The sequence below is a fragment of the Neoarius graeffei genome, chromosome 1, assembly GCF_027579695.1.
Source record: "Neoarius graeffei isolate fNeoGra1 chromosome 1, fNeoGra1.pri, whole genome shotgun sequence".
Classification (NCBI taxonomy): domain Eukaryota; kingdom Metazoa; phylum Chordata; class Actinopteri; order Siluriformes; family Ariidae; genus Neoarius; species Neoarius graeffei.
The window spans coordinates 30,542,815-30,563,889 of NC_083569.1; the positions used below are offsets into that span (position 1 = coordinate 30,542,815).

Sequence of the window (21,075 nt, forward strand, 5' to 3'; positions counted from 1 at the left end):
GTGTGTTTTTTCTGCTGGCTGCAAAGTTAATTGCCCTCAGGGGACATTAAAAATACCTTGAACCTTTCACCACCACGTCCATGAATGGATATTTGTAGTCACAGGTAGCTTGAATATTTAAAGTATACCTGCCTTTCCTGTTAATGTAATCTGTAGAATTGGCTGAAGGTTGTTTTATCTGTGTGTGTGTGTGTGCACCATCTACAGCACCTAGACACTGGGGGAGGCCATGTGCTTGCTGAAATCCGTGGACAAGCTGTTGGACAGCAGTTTCTGTTGTCGGCAGTCGTATGTACTTATGACCAAGATGCACAGTAATCGCTTTACACACTTGTCTGATTATTATGGAAACCATCGACCTAGAGAGCCCGAATGTATTTGCCATTTTCCGTATTCTACCCTCATCAGCTAAATAATATAGGGTGAAGGCTACTTTTGTCAATATACTGACTGGGCTCCGCATGACAGCCGTCTGGCCTTCAATGTAGAGACGCAGTAACGCCGCAAGCGAGAGCAGCGATGACTGCGACATTCGGAAGTTCTCGTGCCATTCCTCCGGGAGAACAACTTCATTTGTGAGGTTTAGCTACCAGGCAGCAGTTCGCCTGGGTCAGATCCAAAAGCGGCGGTGACGACGGTAAGCAGCAAGCCTTTGTCTTGGTGGGAGGAAAAGTGCCTGAAAAACCGCGACCCTCCTCCCAGTTCTTCTCCTCCACTCCTCATAAAGCAGTTGTAGTCCTATTTGCAAATGCAAACAAACCAAAAGTGTTTGCAAATATGTAAAAAGGACGACCACCTGTGTTGCATCCATGAGACCATCAAACCAAAATATTGAGCACCTGACGCAAATATTGTTCTGTGACGCATATCGTGACGTCGGGAAAACCTAAAACTCCATTTTCCACTATTTACACGCAGGCATGAAAACGGAGTTTTCAGAAATCTCCACTTTGCCCGGAGTTTTCAAAGATATCCGTTTTCAGTGACTGAAACCTCCGTTTACGTGTAAATGAGAGGTGCAACTGCATAAATAAAAATGCGTCTTCATAGATATCCGGCTACGTGTAAATGCACCATGAGAACGCATGTCGCTTTATAGCTCTGCGGAACACTGGGAGCTGTTTGAGATGCGCTATCCTGGGGTTCAATATTGAAGGCACGTTCACGCTGTCCCTCTTCTTCCTTGTCACCCGCTTCCTCCTTTTCATCACTTTGTTCGCACTGAACCCATTTTATAATGCCATCCAAGAAGTCTTTGTAAAACTGAAATTTTGGCTCGTGCCAGTCTGTATAATTGGCCTCTCTTTCATAGTCCTCTTTGATCAATCTCTGTACTGATGCTTGCAAGTTATTAAACTCAATGAAAAATCCCTCAAATAACTTAATTTGTCTCTCAACAGTTTCTTTATCTTGGCCAGATTCAATAAGGCTGTTGATTTCGTTACATTTGTGTTAGAACACCAAGCTTCCCTCTGCATGTTGCAATTAACTTAAACAGTTCTCGTTCATTTGAGAAATCCTGGTCTTCAGTCTCTTCCTCAGTTATATTGAAACTTAACTCAAAAGCTTTAAACACAAAAGTTCATTACTAACTTAAAAAGGTTGAACACAGCGCAGTAGGAAAGGCGAAAGGCAGCGCGCGCACAGGCCGGTTCAGTTTGTAAAGTGCACGCGGCGGCCTGTTCAGCAGTTCAGCCTTATTCTCACCAACCAGAAAAGTCAGTCAATCCTACAAGCACATAAATCCACATCCACAAACTCCCGACAAGTAATCCACAAGCTTGCGACAACGCAGCTTCCAATCTTCCAAAACCGTGTGCCTGCTGGCGTCTCCAAGCTTCTAAACTTTCCATACACCCTTGAGCACTCACGCGTGCTCCGCTAATTAGCGCAGGTGAACCAATTAACCCTTTCATGTACCGGGCTCCACTTAAGGCCAACATCTCACACCATCTCTAGCCGCTTTATCCTGTTCTACAGGGTCACAGGCAAGCTGGAGCCTATGTTGCAACAGAAGGCTTAGTTCATCTTAGAAATGGTCAATGCACGACATAGGGGGTGGCGTATGAATCCCCAAGAACGTCACAAGAAACTAAATTGCTATAGAGCATAATTTTTTGATACTGAATTTTCCCGATTCAGGGATTATTCTTTTGAGTACAAATTCCAACTCTGGACCCACCAGAGAGAGGGAGAGAGGGGCGGGCGGGCAGGCATCTATCTATCTATCTATCTATCTATCTATCTATCTATCTATCTATCTATCTATCTATCTATCTATCTATCTATCTATCTATCTATCTAAATTGTATCCATCATTGGTCAAGGGGTTGGCTTGGGAAACAGAGAATTTTGAGGTCAAAAATCGCAATCATTGCTGATCAGTGGTGAAGGTTTTGGGTTAAGAAGCAGAACATTTAGAGTTTAAGAATGCAATCATGGCTAGTTAAGTGGTTAAGGTCATGGGTCAAGAATTAGAAGGTTTTGAGGTTAAAACAGCAATCATTGCTAGTAAAGGGGTCAAGGTATTGTATACAGAATTAGAAGGCTCAGAGTGTAAGCAGCCAATTCAGCCAAGTATATCGTATGAAGAATTGGAAGGCTCTAGGTGTAAGCAGACAATTAAGCCTAGTGGGGGTATCCAGTCAATCAGACTTGTTTTAAGGGCTATTCCCCACAACCCCCGAACCTAACCACAACCTCTACACCTAAACTTAACCCTGATCCCAGTACCTAACCCTAACCCTCTCAACCCTTAAACCTAATCTCAACCACGAAAATCAAATCTTGGATCTAGACCTTCCCCTCATCCCGTTCCCGAACCCTGGTTGAGGACCATCAGACTGATCACCAACCCTTTCGACCAACATCCAGATTAAGGTACAGAAAGATAGTTTGCTCAGGAGTGTGGTGTCTGGGCTGTGGGAGGTGAGAGTAGATGGACTTTGGACAGGCCTGTGCAGAACGCAGGCCCCAGTTTTTGCTGGCGCAATGGAAAACTTTCACCCTCACCCTACCCTAATCCTAACCAGAGGTAGCCTATTTTGGGGAGTGGGCCAAAGATAGCACCTTCTGGAACACCAAACTTTACTTTAGCATGCATATGAAAGTCACCATTCATGTATACAAACTGACAATGATCAGTTAAATAAGACCTGAGCCAGCAGAGGACCATTCCTTTACCTCCAATGACATTTTCTTGTCTATCCAGCAGAATGGAATGATCAGTGGTGTCAAAAGCTGCACTAAGGTTAAGCAGCACAAGCAAGGAGACACACCCCTGATCAGGAGACATTAGTTGGTCATTTACTACTTTAACCAGTGCTGTGGCTCTGCTATAATGAGATCTAAATCCTGATTGATACCTTTTATGGATGTTATTCCCATGTAGATATGAGCATAACTGTTATGGCACAGTTTTTTCTAGGATTTTGGAGATAAAAGGGAGGTTTGATATTGGCCTATAATGGGACAGCTGACAAGGGTTGAGGTAGGTTCTTTAATCAAGAGTCTGACAACTGCTAGGTAAAAGGATTTAGGTACATAGCCATTGCTAAAAGAATAATGTTTTTTCAAAGAGGTTTGTTTGCTTCTGGTGTTATTTGTTTAAAGAATCACATAGGTAAGGGGTGAAAAAAATCCCCACAAGTACACAAGTTGAAGATTTTGATTGAATAAGTGAAATTAGTTAAGTCACTAAGCAGGCAGCCAAAGGGGGAAAACCTTGCCCAAATGCTTCTGAAATCACCCATTTATTCAATGTTTTCTTATTCAGCACTTATACATGATTGGTTTTTGCAATTTGGTTCATAATACATTTTATTTATATAAACTTTTTGCTGATTTTTCTAGTGTTACATAAAGAGAACAGGTGAAATATCATGTAAACGGACCATAAACACATGAAGAGACCTAGTTTTACAATTTATATTTAAAACCTTACGATCGACACAATGTAGGGGAGAGCGGGGTAAGATGAGCCAGGGGGTAAGATGAGCCACCCCCTGTTTCTAAGAAACAGTACACAAATGTGACCATGTGACCACATTCAAAAGGGGCCGGGACCATTTACTTACACTTGTGGAGAGGAGCACCACATGTCAAACTAGGTGAGGGAGATATTTATAAAAATGTGTTTTTGTGCTTTCTAAGTCAATTCCATGTTTGTCCACAGTGAAGATGATTTAGAGAAGACAAAAGTAGAATAATATTTAGACACATTAGAGTTAAGTTAGTGGCTTTCTAAGCTATGATATGAATGCTAATAAAAATAATTTTGATTAGCCTAATCCCCTTTATTAGCATTTTTCTACAAAATGGTGGCCACGGGGTAAGATAAGCCATTAGATGTGGGGCAAGTTGAGCCACTGGCTCAACTTACCCCATTGGTGGCTGAGCTTACCCAATATGGATGACACTTAAGTTTTCACATTTACTGGTCATATATGACACACACACATATATATATATATATATATATATATATATATATATATATATATATATATGACATCAGATGAGGAAGACCAGTTGTTAGATGTGGGGGATTATGTTGTGGCAAAATTCACAGGGAAGAAGAAAATGCATTTCTTCATTGGCCAGATAATCAAATTGGATGTCTTCGAAATAGAGGCAAGATTTCTCAAAAGAAGCCGGTCATGCCATGGCTCTGCAAGAAAGCCAACCTTTGTCTTCAAAGAGAAAGATGAGGCTGTCCTGTCAAGACAGGATATTGTGAAAAAATTGCCCTGCCCCTTTACTGTTGGGGGGACAGCACGGAGGGAGAGGCAAATGGTGTTCCCTTGCAATTTGAACGCTTGGAACATTGAATAATGATGAAATTATTATGGATGGAATGATTGCTGCATGTTTTAACCTACTGAAAGAAATAAGATTTTTTGGCACTGTTCTACTGTTTTAATAATTTCTATAATATAGTACATCTCTCATTCCCTCTCTAACCATCCCTCTTTCTATCTATCTACGCATATCTCTCTCTCTATCCATCTATCTATCCCTCCCTATCCCATCTCGTTCTATCACCTCTCTCTTCATCTCCCCTTCTCTATGCAACGGCCCTATCCCCCACTTGATTGACTTGACTTGATTCACTGATTGCATTTCTAATAATAAAAGTTGTTTACTTTGTTAACCTAACATGTTTTGTGTTGGCTCAATTTACCCCACACAGTGGCTCATCTTACCCCGTGCATGGGGTAAGTTGAGCCACTTGACATTTTTTTTTCAAGAGGTAATATCACTCTAACCATAAGAGCTTATCAATTATTTTTTGCTCAGATAGTAACAGTACACTTTGAAATTTGGTATGGTGTGTAGACTGGAAGCAAAAATGGCTTTAACATGTAGTTATGATGAAAAATGTAAAAAGTGGCTCATCTTACCCCGCTCTCCCCTACACAAACATAAAATTTAAAATCTTAAATATCTGGGAAGCCATAGCCAATCAGCTGATTAACTGTCACTTCTAATTCAACACACCAAATTTCATAATAGCCAACTTCATCTCTGAAGCAGACAACTTCTGAAAAATTGATGACCAGTGTAACATGAACAATAAAGTTCAAAGTACAGGTCATTTTCAGCCAAAACTGTAACAACCATATTTAATTTGACAACTTTAAATCATGCAATGTCTCTGAGTTAGTGCACTTGAAGGTCTTAAATGTAACTAAACAAGCAAACATCTTCCCACACTGTGAGCAGTGATACAGCTTCTATCCTGTGTGAATACACTGGTGTTGTTGGAGATCACTCTGCTGAGGAAAACTCTTCCCACACTGTGAGCAGTGATACGGCTTCTCTCCTGTGTGAATGCGCTGCTGTATTTGCAGATTATTCTGACGAGTAAAACTCTTCCCACACTGTGAGCAGTGATACAGCTTCTCTCCTGTGTGAATGCGCTGGTGTCGTTGGAGATCACTCTGCTGAGTAAAACTCTTCCCACACTGTGAGCAGTGATACGGCTTCTCTCCTGTGTGAATGCGCTGGTGTATTTGGAGAGCACTCTGACTAGTAAAACTCTTCCCACACTGTGGGCAGTGAAACAGCTTCTCTCCTGGTGTGATTGCGCTGGTGTTTTTGGAGAGCACTCTGACTAGCAAAACTCTTCCCACACTGTGAGCAGTGAAACGGCTTCTCTCCTGTGTGATTGCGCTGGTGTTTTTGGAGAGCACTCTGACTAGCAAAACTCTTCCCACACTGTGAGCAGTGAAATGGCTTCTCTCCTGTGTGAATGTGCTGGTGTCGTCGGAGAGCACTCTGCCAAGTAAAACTCTTCCCACATTGTGAGCAGTGATACGGCTTCTCTCCTGTGTGAATGCGCTGGTGTCGTCGGAGAGCACTCCGTTCAGTAAAACTCTTCCCACACTGTGAGCAGTGATACAGCTTCTCTCCTGTGTGAATGCGCTGGTGTGTTTGGAGAGCACTCTGCTGAGTAAAACTCTTCCCACACTGTGAGCAGTGAAACGGCTTCTCTCCTGTGTGAATGCGCTGGTGTGTTTGGAGAGCACTCTGACTAGTAAAACTCTTCCCACACTGTGAGCAGTGAAATGGCTTCTCTCCTGTGTGAATGCGCTGGTGTGTTTGGAGAGCACTCTGACTAGTAAAACTCTTCCCACACTGTGAGCAGTGATACGGCTTCTCTCCTGTGTGAATGCGCTGGTGTTTTTGGAGAGCACTCTGCTGAGTAAAACTCTTCCCACACTGTGGGCAGTGATACGGCTTCTCTCCTGTGTGAATGCGCTGGTGTATTTGGAGAGTACTCTGCTGAGTAAAACTCTTCCCACACTGTGAGCAGTGAAATGGCTTCTCTCCTGTGTGAATGCGCTGGTGTGTTTGTAGAGCACTCTGACTAGTAAAACTCTTCCCACACTGTGAGCAGTGATACGGCTTCTCTCCTGTGTGATTGCGCTGGTGTTTTTGGAGAGCACTCTGCTGAGTAAAACTCTTCCCACACTGTGGGCAGTGATACGGCTTCTCTCCTGTGTGATTGCGCTGGTGTTTTTGGAGAGCACTCCGACTAGTAAAACTCTTCCCACACTGTGAGCAGTGATACGGCTTCTCTCCTGTGTGAATGCGCTGGTGTTCTTGGATATGACTCTGACTAGCAAAACTCTTCCCACACTGTGAGCAGTGAAACGGCTTCTCTCCTGTGTGAGTGCGCTGGTGTCGTTGGAGATCATACTGACTAATAAAACTCTTCCCACACTGTGAGCAGTGAAACGGCTTCTCTCCTGTGTGAATGCGCTGGTGTTTTTGGAGAGCACTCTGACTAGTAAAACTCTTCCCACACTGTGAGCAGTGAAACGGCTTCTCTCCTGTGTGAATGCGCTGGTGTTTTTGGAGAGCACTCTGACTAGTAAAACTCTTCCCACACTGTGAGCAGTGAAACGGCTTCTCTCCTGTGTGAATGCGCTGGTGTTGTGGGAGATCACTCTGACGAGTAAAACTCTTCCCACACTGTGAGCAGTGAAACGGCTTCTCTCCTGTGTGAATGCGCTGGTGTCGTTGGAGATCACTCTGATAAGTAAAACTCTTCCCACACTGTGAGCAGTGAAACGGCTTCTCTCCTGTGTGAATGCGCTGGTGTTGTTGGAGATGACTCTGACGAGTAAAACTCTTCCCACACTGTGAGCAGTGAAACGGCTTCTCTCCTGTGTGAATGCGCTGGTGTGTTTGGAGAGCACTCTGACAAGTAAAACTCTTCCCACACTGTGAGCAGTGATACGGCTTTTCCCCTGTGTGAATGCGCTGGTGTTTTTTGAATGCATTCTGATAACTAAAACTCTTTCCACAATCTGAGCAGTGGTGAATTTCCTTCTGTATATCATTATGGGAAGTACCAGAATGGATAATATCAGTTGATGTTGGTTGACGACTGGAGCATTTGGAGGGGATCTGAAGCTTATATTTAATCTCTCCTGATTCTCGCAGTCTCACGTACTCTTCATAGTGGCATCTCTGGATGTGCTTGTCGAGGTAAACTGGAGATGCATTGGAACGGGGGCATGTGGAGCATGAAAAGACTTGCAGCAGAGCGTTCTTTACTCCTGGAGAAATGAAAGGACAAAAATAAATTGAACATGAAATGCAACAAGATTATAAAATATAACACTAACCCAATGTAAGGAGTGCTTTTACTGAAACTTAATCAAGATTCTACATGAATTAAGACTGAGACAAAAAAAAAAAGGTTGCAGACTAAGATATAGCAGCCTCTAGCTTGGAATACTGGGAGATTCAATAAGGTCCTGGAACAGCAGCTATGCACAGCATTGGCCATAGCCCCGTGGGTCTGAGCGACCAAAGGGGAGTTGTTGGTTCCTGTTGGACATCATGTCAAGTCTAGTAATGGCAAGCCTAGCCTTATTTACATCTCATCCAGGATTGAGAAGGAAACTCAGCCCTCACATTCAAGGTTCTAAAAGATCCAAAAATGGGCCTTATTTATCAAACTGGATATGGATAGATTTATTTGCAAATAGTTTCTAGTAGCATTTACACAAGCAAATCTGTAGTTTCTATCTGAATTTTATACAACCCTGATTCCAAAAAAGTTGGGACAAAGTACAAATTGTAAATAAAAACAGAATGCAATAATGTACAAATCTCAAAAACTGATATTGTATTCACAATAGAACATAGACAACATATCAAATGTCGAAAGTGAGACATTTTGAAATTTCATGCCAAATATTGGCTCATTTGAAATTTCATGACAGCAACACATCTCAAAAAAGTTGGGACGGGGCAATAAGAGGCTGGAAAAGTTAAAGGTACAAAAAAGGAACAGCTGGAGAACCAAATTGCAACTCATTAGGTCAACTGGCAATAGGTCATTAACATGACTGGGTATAAAAAGAGCATCTTGGAGTGGCAGCGGCTCTCAGAAGTAAAGATGGGAAGAGGATCACCAACCCGCCTAATTCTGCGCCGACAAATAGTGGAGCAATATCAGAAAGGAGTTCAACAGTGTAAAATTGCAAAGGGTTTGAACATATCATCTACAGTGCATAATATCATCAAAAGATTCAGAGACTCTGGAAGAATCTCTGTGCGTAACGGTCAAGGCCGGAAAACCATACCGGGTGCCCGTGATCTTCGGGCCCTTAGACGGCACTGCATCACATACAGGCATGCTTCTGTATTGGAAATCACAAAATGGGCTCAGGAATATTTCCAGAGAACATTATCTGTGAACACAATTCACCGTGCCATCCGCCGTTGCCAGCTAAAACTCTATAGTTCAAAGAAGAAGCCGTATCTAAACATGATCCAGAAGCGCAGACGTCTTCTCTGGGCCAAGGCTCATTTAAAATGGACTGTGGCAAAGTGGAACACTGTTCTGTGGTCAGACGAATCAAAACTTGAAGTTCTTTATGGAAATCAGGGACGCCGTGTCATTCGGACTAAAGAGGAGAAGGATGACCCAAGTTATCATCAGCGCTCAGTTCAGAAGCCTGCATCTCTGATGGTATGGGGTTGCATTAGTGCGTGTGGCATGGGCAGCTTACACATCTGGAAAGACACCATCAATGCTGAAAGATATATCCAGGTTCCAGAGCAACATATGCTCCCATCCAGACGACGTCTCTTTCAGGGAAGACCTTGCATTTTCCAACATGACAATGCCAAACCACATACTGCATCAATTACAGCATCATGGCTGCGTAGAAGAAGGGTCCGGGTACTGAACTGGCCAGCCTGCAGTCCAGATCTTTCACCCATAGAAAACATTTGGCGGATCATAAAATGGAAGATACGACAAAAAAGACCTAAGACAGTTGAGCAACTAGAATCCTACATTAGACAAGAATGGGTTAACATTCCTATCCCTAAACTTGAGCAACTTGTCTCCTCAGTCCCCAGACGTTTACAGACTGTTGTAAAGAGAAAAGGGGATGTCTCACAGTGGTAAACATGGCCTTGTCCCAACTTTGAGATGTTATGAAATTTAAAATCACCTAATTTTTCTCTTTAAATGATACATTTTCTCAGTTTAAACATTTGATATGTCATCTATGTTCTATTCTGAATAAAATATGGAATTTTGAAACTTCCACATCATTGCATTCCGTTTTTATTTACAATTTGTACTTTGTCCTAACTTTTTTGGAATTGGGGTTGTATATGGATTAGGTTGTCAAGTTTAAAACACTTATTAATTTCAATTACACACTGTAGGTACATTTGGTAATTATTAAGTGATCAATCTCAAATCAGTCTCATTAAATTTGAAGGTTAATAATTAAATTGAATCAGTCTCATTTGAATCGTTTAAATTGAACCAGTCTCATAGTCATTAAATCACTCATGGAATCAGTCTCATTAATTAATACCATTAATTTTGGTGCCTAATAATAAATTACCAAACAGCTAAATTATGGTATATTCCAAATTATTATGATCACTTACCATATTACATAACTTATATGCACCTTTTTTAATTATTTGGGAGATTGGGCAACTTCGGAAATATTGGAACACAAATAAATACACAGTTTCAATAATAATGGAATTTATTATAAAGATTAAAATGGATAATAGCAGATGGAATCATTATATACAAATATGATATGGTGTGTGTGTGTGTGTGTGTGTGTGTGTGTAGGCCTAGCTTGGTTGCTAGATAAGACAAAGGGATGTTATCTAAGTAGAACAAAGGATTAGCTCTGTTGCTAACTAAGGTGTGAGGCCTTATGTAGCTAAGGTAAGACAAAGGAAAGCTAGCCAAGATGTGTTTGAGAGTGGTGGCCACGTGGGGGAGTTGACCACGTGTCACTAATGTCTGCTTGTGTGTGTGAAAGGCCCCATGTGTGTGGCCTACAAAAAAAAAAGGATTAGCTCTGGTAGCTAACTCCACGTGTGTTTGTGGGGGAGGAGTTGACCACGTGGTTAGGTCTATAGCCTAGCAAAAGAAAGAAGCTAGCATGGGATGCTAACTGAGGTGTGGTTGACCACGTGGTGAGGCCTAGATTAGCTTTGTGTTGCTAAGTAGACAAAAGAATTAGCCGTGTGGCTAGCTAAGGTGTGTTGGCGAGTGTGGGGGAGGACCACCACGTGTTAAGGCCTAGTGTTCCCTTGAGACAATACAATTAGCCCTGGAGGCTAATGAAACAAAAGGATTAGCTTTGGATGCTAATGAGCCAAAAGAAATTAACCATAGGCTAATTTCACTAGCTTATAACAGTACTGAATCCACTGAAACCTTGATAAGGTCAAAATGTGTGATAAGGAAATTAAAGTGTTAGTCAGGGATAGAGAGGAGCATGCACAGACGATCTATTAAACAATTGAGAGATTAAACAAAACAATTCAACACGCTACATGTCTACAGTGTGACAAATAAAACATTCCTGAGTTCAAATTCACACTATTTCAATAAAAGCCAATTCCTAAGACTAGATTTTGCCCAAATGCCAAGTCTTACTTAGTATCTCGCTTCTATGCGAGATTATGAAGAGATGTTCTGAGACTTTTGGAGTTTCGCCGTTGTGAAGCACGTAAGTTGCTTCTGTGGAAAGCGCAGAGAACTTCCTGGTCTGGCTCATGGTCGGTCGTGATGAAAAGAAAGTCTCTGATTAAACAATGTGCACAGCGCTTCAATCAGGAGGAATTCTGGTCGCTCCTAATTATAAATTAACTGCTTTGAGCTGCAGTCGTACGTACTTAATGAATGAAACCAGTTGTAACTCACTGAGTTTAAAATCACGCGATCTTAGAGTCTACCGTGGCCAATGGTAAACAAAGAAATCACGCTAACTCGTGGATCTTGCAAGAAAGAAAGAAAAAGACGTCTTATCTGGTTTGCCCGGTGGCGCGAGTGATTCTCCCTGTGTCCGTGTTGAGATCACGGCACCAAAAGAGGAAGACGGAAGCGTTGTTCCGTTACTTATGCATTCATGAAGGACGTGACGGTGATCCCGCCCTGGCGTGACTCAGGTCAACGCGGAAGTGGGCTGATGGGAAATGTAGTTTCTTAAAGACACGGGCTGTTGTAGTTCTTAGACGGACTGTGTACCTACAACACTAATTTCATGAAATTAAGTTTTGTGGGATTTTGTGAAGCCCCATGATTCATATTAATGTAATTGATGAAAGCAAGCCAACATCCATAAATTAAGACACATAACAGTCATTTAATTTAAATGTAGGCGTATAAAAAAAAAAGGGACACACTGCATCGGTTCAGATGGCATTCAAGTAGGTCTGCAGCAATAGTAATTTCCTTACTGCAGTATTTGAAGAATGCCACGGTGTGATTTGTAGTAATAAAACAACCAAACCTCCATGTGTTTAATTGTTCGTTAATTCATCAGACGCAATTTGTTCCTTAACATGTTGAAGTTTTTCAGCTGCAAGAGTTTAAAGTGCATATCCTCGACCAATTTATTTATTTTTTTATATATGAAAAGTATGTCCCTTTACACACTCATCCAGAAGGGTAATTTTGCCCAAGGCCATCTGTCGACAGCAGAAAAAAATAAAATAAAATGCATCTGGAAAAATCCCAAGGGAGTCTGGAGCCAGATTCGTGACGTCACCTGTGGAAGCGTCAGCAGGCTGCGAGAGCTTGCACGGTTTCAGTGCACAGCCTGTGTAGACCAAGCGCTCCCATTTCTCTCTCATTGTCCGGTCTTTTGGGAAACGATGAGTACTAATCCCATCATGATTGGTGTTGCTACACCCTCCTACGATACATCTGTTAACCATTTTAATAATTACGTGATAACGTTGAAGAAATTTGCAGAAAACCATCAGGTCGTTTTCTCATAAACAAACCAGCGCTGACGTAGGATTCAGAGGGAGGCGTCCCGCACGCGACGTCACAGAAATCAGTGTTTGCCGGGAAATTCAAATGCCAAGTTTTTCCAGAGGCGGACCAATTCGCCTCAAATGGCTTGATTTCAACTGAATTTTTCTGGTATTGCGCAAGGTAAAAAAAAAATTCAGAGAATGCAGAATGTTATAGATATTTGACCAAAGTTTAATATAAAATAGGAGAATTACATTGATCTTGCTCCTGAATTTACTCGTGATATGCACTTTAAGGAGCTAAAATTTAACATAAATAAAAAGATAAGTTCTCCATGGTATGACTCTTGTGGAATTATTGAATTCCATAAAAATACTAAAATTGTTATTGCTTGTTAAATTGCTTGATAATATAACCATTACACATGCTCCTGAAATAAAGCAAATGTGTTGCAATTGATTTTTATAATGGTTGATGGGTTTGACTGACATCTGCATTATCCAATTAACAACTTCGCTTGGTTCAGACACACTGCATGTGTGTTTTCAACTAACTTCTTTCCAGCCAGCTGGTTATATTGCACTGAAGGTATTATAATGCCGCGCCCCCCCCCCAGTGTTTCTGTAATATGGGGAGGTCTGACATTATCCTATATTATGTGTTTGCTGTGACAGGGCATTCCCCCCGCCCCCCATTTCTCCCCAATTTTCTCCCTAATTTAGCCATGGCCAATTCCCACCCATCAGACTCCTCTCCAGTATCACATAACAGCTACCAACCAGGGAGGGCTATCATGTGCTTCCTCCAAGACAAGAAACACCAGTTGACCAGGTTTTACTCATACAATGTCAGGGGGCTGCAAAGCACACTCGGACGAAAGCCCAATCCACTTACTTCCTATTAAATGTGCTCTCACACACCCATGACTGGCCAGTGTAACTGACAGGGCAGAGAAAAGAGAGCATGCCATCTCTCCCTCTCAGAGAGCCCAGACAATTTTGCTCTCTTGAGCTCCCAACCACAGATGATTGTGGCGTCATCAGGATTTGAAAATGGCAATATCTGGATGATGGGGAGGATGACAGGGACAACACTTTTCTGCTGTGCCACTTGGGATCCACAGGGCATGCATTTTACGCTACTTCTGGTTAAACTGGGCATGATGAATAAAACTACAACAATATCTTGTGGTTTACTATATACAGTGGTGCTTGAAAGTTTGTGAACCTTTTAGAATTTTCTATATTTCTGCATAAATATGACCTAAAACATCATCAGATTTTCACACAAGTCCGAAAAGTAGATAAAGAGAACCCAGTTAAACAAATGAGACAACAATATTATACTTGGTCATTTATTTATTGAGGAAAGTGATACAATATTACATATCTGAGTGGCAAAAGTATGTGAACCTCTAGGATTAGCAGTTAATCTGAAGGTGAAATTAGAGTCAGGTGTTTTCAATCAATGGGATGACAATCAGGTGCGAGTGGGCACCCTGTTTTATTTAAAAAACAGGGATCTATCAAAGTCTGATCTTCATTTTTGCCATTTTCTTTCAGTCTTTCTACATTCTCTCTTTAAACTGCTAAAGAGAGAATGTAGAAAGACTGAAAGAAAATGGCGCAAATCTAAACTTCACATCCATTATCAAATCCATAAAGAGATGCTTTGTAATTATAATTATGAAATTCGTAAAGCAAGACAGTCTTTCTTCTCCAATATCATAAACAGGAATATGAACAATGCCCGTGTGCTATTTTCAACAGTAGAGAAGCTAACTAATCCCCCACCACAATTAGCACCTGAACTTCTCTCAGTTAATAAATGCAATGAGTTTGCATCCTTTTTCAAAGGTAAAATTGATAAAATACGGCAGAATATTGCTCATAATATATCTCAGCTGCAAAAATTGAAAAACTGCAGTCACCAATGACACAAATAGATAACTTCAACACAATGCCAGAATTTTGTTTAATTGATGAGACTCTTGAAAAAACTGTACAAAATCTCAGTTCCTCAACATCTGAATTGGACATTCTGCCCACCAACTTTAAGTCTGTTCTTCATCTTATAATTACAGATGTGCTTCAAATTATAAATACATCCCTAGAGACTGGCGTTGTTCCTGTGTCCCTGAAAAAAGACGTTGTAAAGCCCCTACTTAAAAAAAATAATCTGGATCCTTCAGTATTAAATAACTACAGGCCAATATCAAATTTACCATTCATCGGGAAAATCCTTGAAAAAATTGTCTTCAATCAATTAACTGCCTTCTTGATATCAAACAGCCGTTTTGATAATTTTCAGTCAGGATTTCATGCCAATCATAGCACTGAAACAGCACTGATTAAAGTTATAAATGACATATGTCTTAATACTGATGCAGGCAAAACATCGGTCCTGGTATTACTGGACCTCAGTGCAGCTTTTGATACTGTTGATCACAACATACTGCTATATCGACTTGAACACTGGGTTGAGTTGACTGGTAAAGTTATCAATTGGTTAAATTCATACTTAAAAGATAGAAGCTTCTTTGTTACCATGGGAAATTGTTCCTCAACGTCAATGTCCTTGACCTGTGGTGTCCCCCCCAGGGGTCGATTCTTGGACCATTACTTTTCAACCTTTATATGCTCCCACTTGGGCAAATTATCAATAACAATTCAATTCTGTATCACTGCTATGCAGATGACACCCAAATTTATCTTGCTCTATCACCTAATGATTATGCCCCCCTTGAATGTCTCTACCAGTGTATCGATCAAATCAACAATTGGATGTCACAAAATTTTCTTCAGCTGAACTCAGATAAAACAGAAGCAATTCTATTTGGAAAAAAAGATGAAAGACTCAGGATTACCAGTATTCTTGACACTAAAGGGATTAAAACTAAAGAAATGGTTAAAAATCTTGGTGTTTTCATTGACAGCGAGCTAAACTTTGACAGGCACATGAAAGCAATCACTAAAACGGCATTCTATCACCTAAAAAACATTTCCAAACTAAGAGAACTTATGTCAAAAAATGATCTGGAAAAACTGAAACATGCCTTCATCTCTAGTAGGGTTGATTACTGCAATGGCCTTTTCACAGGCCTGCCAAAAAAGACCATCAAACGACTTCAGCTGGTGCAAAATGCAGCGGCTAGGGTTCTCACACGAACAAAAAGAACAGAGCACATTACTCCAATTCTAAGGTCCCTTCACTGGCTTCCAGTAAGCTACAGAATTGACTTTAAAGCATTGCTGCTGGTGTACAAATCTCTAAATGGTACAGGGCCCAATTACCTCTCTATGTTGCAGCGGCCTAACCCAATCAGATCTACCAGATCGCAGCAGAAAAAATTTACTATTAAAACCTGTTGTTAAAACAAAGTGTGGTGAAGCAGCTTTTAGCTACTATGCAGTGCAGCTATGGAACCAACTCCCAGAGGACATCAAAAATGCTCCTGCTGTTGGCAGCTTCAAATCTAGGTTAAAGACCAAGCTGTTTTCAGATGCTTTTTGTTAAATAATTAATATTGTCTTCTATACATGTTTTTATAATCTGTACTTTTACAGTTTCTGCATGTTTCAAATTTTACTTAACTTTTATTCTATTTTATTCTGCTGTTTTTTTCTCCCCCATTTGAACTTCTACTTCATTTTATTTCTATTGTTTAATTCTTATTATATTTTTCCCATTTATTTTATGTAATTTTATTCTCTATCGTTTACTGTTTTGCTTTTACTTCTGTAAAGCACATTGAACTGCCACTGTGTATGAAATGTGCTATATAAATAAACTTGCCTTGCCTTCACAACACGTTTGTGGACGTTTATCATGGCATGAACAAAGGAGATTTCTGAGGACCTCAGAAAAAGCGTTGTTGATGCTCATCAGGCTGGAAAAGGTTACAAAACCGTCTCTAAAGAGTTTGGACTCCACCAATCCACAGTCAGACAGACTGTGTACAAGTAGAGGAAATTCAAGACCATTGTTACCCTCCTCAGGAGTGGTCAACCAACAGAGATCACTCCAAGAGCAAGGCGTGTAATAGTCGGCGAAGTCACAAAGGACCCCAGAGTAACTTCTAAGCAACTGAAGGCCTCTCTCACATCGGCTAATGTTACTGTTCATGAGTCCACCATCAGGATAACACTGAACAACAATGGTTTGCATTGTAGGGCTGCAAGGAGAAAGCCACTGCTCTCCAAAAAGAACATTGCTGCTTGTCTGCAGTTTGCTAAAGATCATGTGGACAAGCCAGAAAGCTATTAGAAAAATGTTTTGTGGATGGATGAGACCAAAATAGAACTTTTTGGTTTAAATGAGAAGCGTCATGTTTAGAGAAAGGAAAACACTGCATTCCAGCATAAGAACCTTATCCCACCTGTGAAACATGGTGGTGGTACTATCATGGTTTGGGCCTGTTTTGATGCATCTGGGCCAGGACGGCTTGCCATCATTGATGGAACAATGAATTCTGAATTATACCAGCGAATTCTAAAGGAAAATGCCAGGACATCTGTCCATGAACTGAATCTCAAGAGAAGGTGGGTCATGCACCAAGACAACGACCCTAAGCACACAAGTTGTTCTATCAAAGAATGGTTAAAGAAGAATAAAGTTAATGTTTTGGAATGGCCAAGTCAAAGTCCTGACCTTAATCCAATCAAAATGTTGTGGAAGGACCCGAAGCGAGCAGTTCATGTGAGGAAACCCACCAACATCCCAGAGTTGAAGCTGTTCTGTATGGAGGAATGGGCTAAAATTCCTCCAAGCCAGTGTGAAGGACTAATCAACAGTTACCGGAAATGTTTAGTTGCAGTTATTGCTGCACAAGGGGGTCACACCAGATACTGAAAGCAAAGGTTCACATATTTTTTGCCACTTACAGATATGTAATATTGGATCATTTTCCTCAATAAATAAATGACCAAGTATAATATTTTTGTCTCATTTGTTTAACTGGGTTCTCTTTATCTACTTTTAGGACTTGGGTGAAAATCTGATGTTTTAGGTCATATTTATGCAGAAATATAGAAAATTCTAAAGGGTTCACAAACTTTCAAGCACCACTGTAGTCAGTTTTGCAATAGCAAGATATGCAGTGGGCGGACTTCACGTATCTCAAAGGAAGCTGATAGACTTCACCCTCTCTGGTTGGTCACGGTCATATGATCAAGAAGACCTACCTGGTTGGTGGAACAGGCCAAAATGAGTTCTCTGGGGAATGCTCTAGTTATTGCAGACTGCATTGTACAACAGCTTTCATCCCAGAAACACTGGTAGGCTCAGAAACGTCACGAAATTATGCAGAAAATAACCTCTATAACCTCTTAGACAAAAGTAACACCTTGCTGTCTGGTTGTTCCTGTAGGTGCAGGACAGAGTTCTTTGGTGTATTCCTCTTCATACCACAACAAGAGCTCCTGTCCTGGGTTAATGGATCGACAGCAACGATACAGAATTCCCCCTTGATACTCAAATGCCACAAGATTCTGTTCTTCTTCATAACGGGCACAATTCACATACCTAAAAGAGTGAGGCAACGTTTCAGAAAAAGGTAAAAAATCAGAGTTACAGACTTGGAGAAAGCATGGTGGAGACATCAATGACATGAAGATAAAGTTCTTCCAACAAATGAGGAGCTGTAAAATCAAATCACTAAAACAACCCAACAGCTAGTGTACTGCTCACCTCATCCAATTCACATGCGTTTCTCTTTTGGCATTGATATATTCTTCACACTGCATGCTCCTGTATACCTGTAGAAAAATACCACATTTACTTTTTTTTTTACACAAAATCAATACAGTGGGGCAAAAAAGTATTTAGTCAGCCACCAATTGTGCAAGTTCTCCCACTTAAAAAGATAAGAGAGGCCTGTAATTTTCATCATAGGTACACTTCAAATATGAGAGACAGAATGGGGGGAAAGAATCCAGGAAATCACATTGTAGGATTTTTAATGAATTAATTGGTAAATTCCTCGGTAAAATAAGTATTTGGTCACCTACAAACAAGCAAGATTTCTGGCTCTCACAGACCTGTAACTCCTTTAAGCAGCTCCTCTGTCCTCCACTCGTTACCTGTATTAATGGCACCTGTTTGAACTCGTTATCAGTATAAAAGACACCTGTCCACAACCTCAAACAGTCACACTCCAAACTCCACTATGGCCAAGACCAAAGAGCTGTCAAAGGACACCAGAAACAAAACTGTAGACCTGCACCAGGCTGGGAAGACTGAATCTGCAATAGGTAAGCAGCTTGGTGTGAAGAAATCAACTGTGGGAGCAATTATTAGAAAATGGAAGACATACAAGACCACTGATAATCTCCCTCGATCTGGGGCTCCACACAAGATCTCACCCTGTGGGGTCAAAATGATCACAAGAATGGTGAGCAAAAATCCCAGAACCACACGGGGGGACCTAGTGAATGACCTGCAGAGAGCTGGGACCAAAGTAACAAAGGCTACCATCTACGCCGCCAGGGACTCAAATCCTGCAGTGCCAGACGTGTCCCCCTGCTTAAGCCAGTACATGTCCAGGCCTGTCTGAAGTTTGCTAGAGAGCATTTGGATGATCCAGAAGAGGATTGGGAGAATGTCATATGGTCAGATGAAACCAAACTAGAACTTTTTGGTAAAAACTCAACTTGTCGTGTTTGGAGGAGAAAGAATGCCGAGTTGCATCCAAAGAACACTATACATACTGTGAAGCATGGGGGTGGAAACATCATGCTTTGGGGCTGCTTTTCTGCAAAGAGACCAGGACAACTGATCCGTGTAAAGGAAAGAATGAATGGGGCCATGTATCGTGAGATTTTGAGTGAAAACCTCCTTCCATCAGCAAAGGCATTGAAGATGAAACGTGGCTGGGTCTTTCAGCATGACAATGATCCCAAACACACTGCCCGGGCAACAAAGGAGTGGCTTCGTAAGAAGCATTTCAAGGTCCTGGAGTGGCCTAGCCAGTCTCCAGATCTCAACCCCATAGAAAATCTTTTGAGGGAGTTGAAAGTCTGTGTTGCCCAGCGACAGCCCCAAAACATCACTGCTCTAGAGGAGATCTGCATGGAGGAATGGGCCAAAATACCAGCAACAGTGTGTGAAAACCTTGAAGACTTACAGAAAACATTTGACCACTGTCATTGCCAACAAAGGGTATATAACAAAGTATTGAGATGAACTTTTGTTATTGACCAAATGCTTATTTTCCACCATAATTTGCAAATAAATTCTTTAAAAATCAGACGATGTGATTTTCTGGATTTTTCCCCCCCTCATTTTGTCTCTCATAGTTGAGGTATACCTATGATGAAAATTACAGGCCTCTCTCATCTTTTTAAGTGGGAGAACTTGCACAATTGGTGACTGACTAAATACTTTTTTGCCCCACTGTATATGGCTTTAAATGAGGTTTACAGAAACAAGAACAAATGTCTCATGCCAATATTATTAAGCCTCATGAAGGCTGAATTAAAGGTTTTTGACTGTATCGTAAGATTCACAAAACAGCTGACAAGTTCCAAGATGAATTTAGTAACTATAGGAAAATGCAGGCAAGGCTTTATCAGAATTTAGGCAAAGAAAAGTTTCTCATAAAAGGCTTTACTTCTGACATGGCAAAGCTGTGCTGTGAATCAGACCTCTCTGATAAATATCCATCTGTCCCTTGTGTTTTGGTCTCTAAACAGACAGCTACAAAAATACACAACTTTAAAAGTCAGTTCTGTCTCTAAATGGGTTTTACATAAAATATTTTTGATCTGTACAAGTAATATTTATTTGGGCACCAATCTTGTTTTAGTTCAGTGTAGCAGTGTTCATCTTTAATTTAAATAATTTTAAATTTACTTTTAGTCTTGTGTCCTGAAAATAGTAGTTACATTTTAGTCTTTTTTGTTGTTGTTGTCAAGATTTCATCAATGGAACTCAATTTTAATTTTAGTCTATCAATGTTTTAATCATAATTTCCTCAGATAGTTGCAGGGTACTTGTAAAATATGCCCTGCAGTTTTAAGAGGGCCTGTTGCAGCAGGGGTTTAGCCGGATTCCCCCCAGCATATGGCTGGTTTTGTCACTATACAGAAGTTACAGTACTCAGTGTAAATGAGTGCACCCCCTTTGAAAAGTAACATTTTAAACAATCTCAATGAACACAAACAATTTCCAAAATGTTGACAAGACAAAGTTTAATATAACATCTGTTTAACTTATAACGTGAAAGTAAGGTTAATAATATAACTTAGATTACACATTTTTTTTTCCAGTTTTACTCAAATTAGGGTGGTGCAAAAATGAGT

General features: G+C 40.8%; 1 pseudogene; it reads right to left on the bottom strand.

Moving 5' to 3' along the window:
• Positions 1–5,299: 5,299 nt before the first annotated feature.
• The window catches only part of LOC132892425 (zinc finger protein 271-like), a 120,067-nt pseudogene continuing 104,291 nt past the window's right edge, over positions 5,300–21,075 (bottom strand).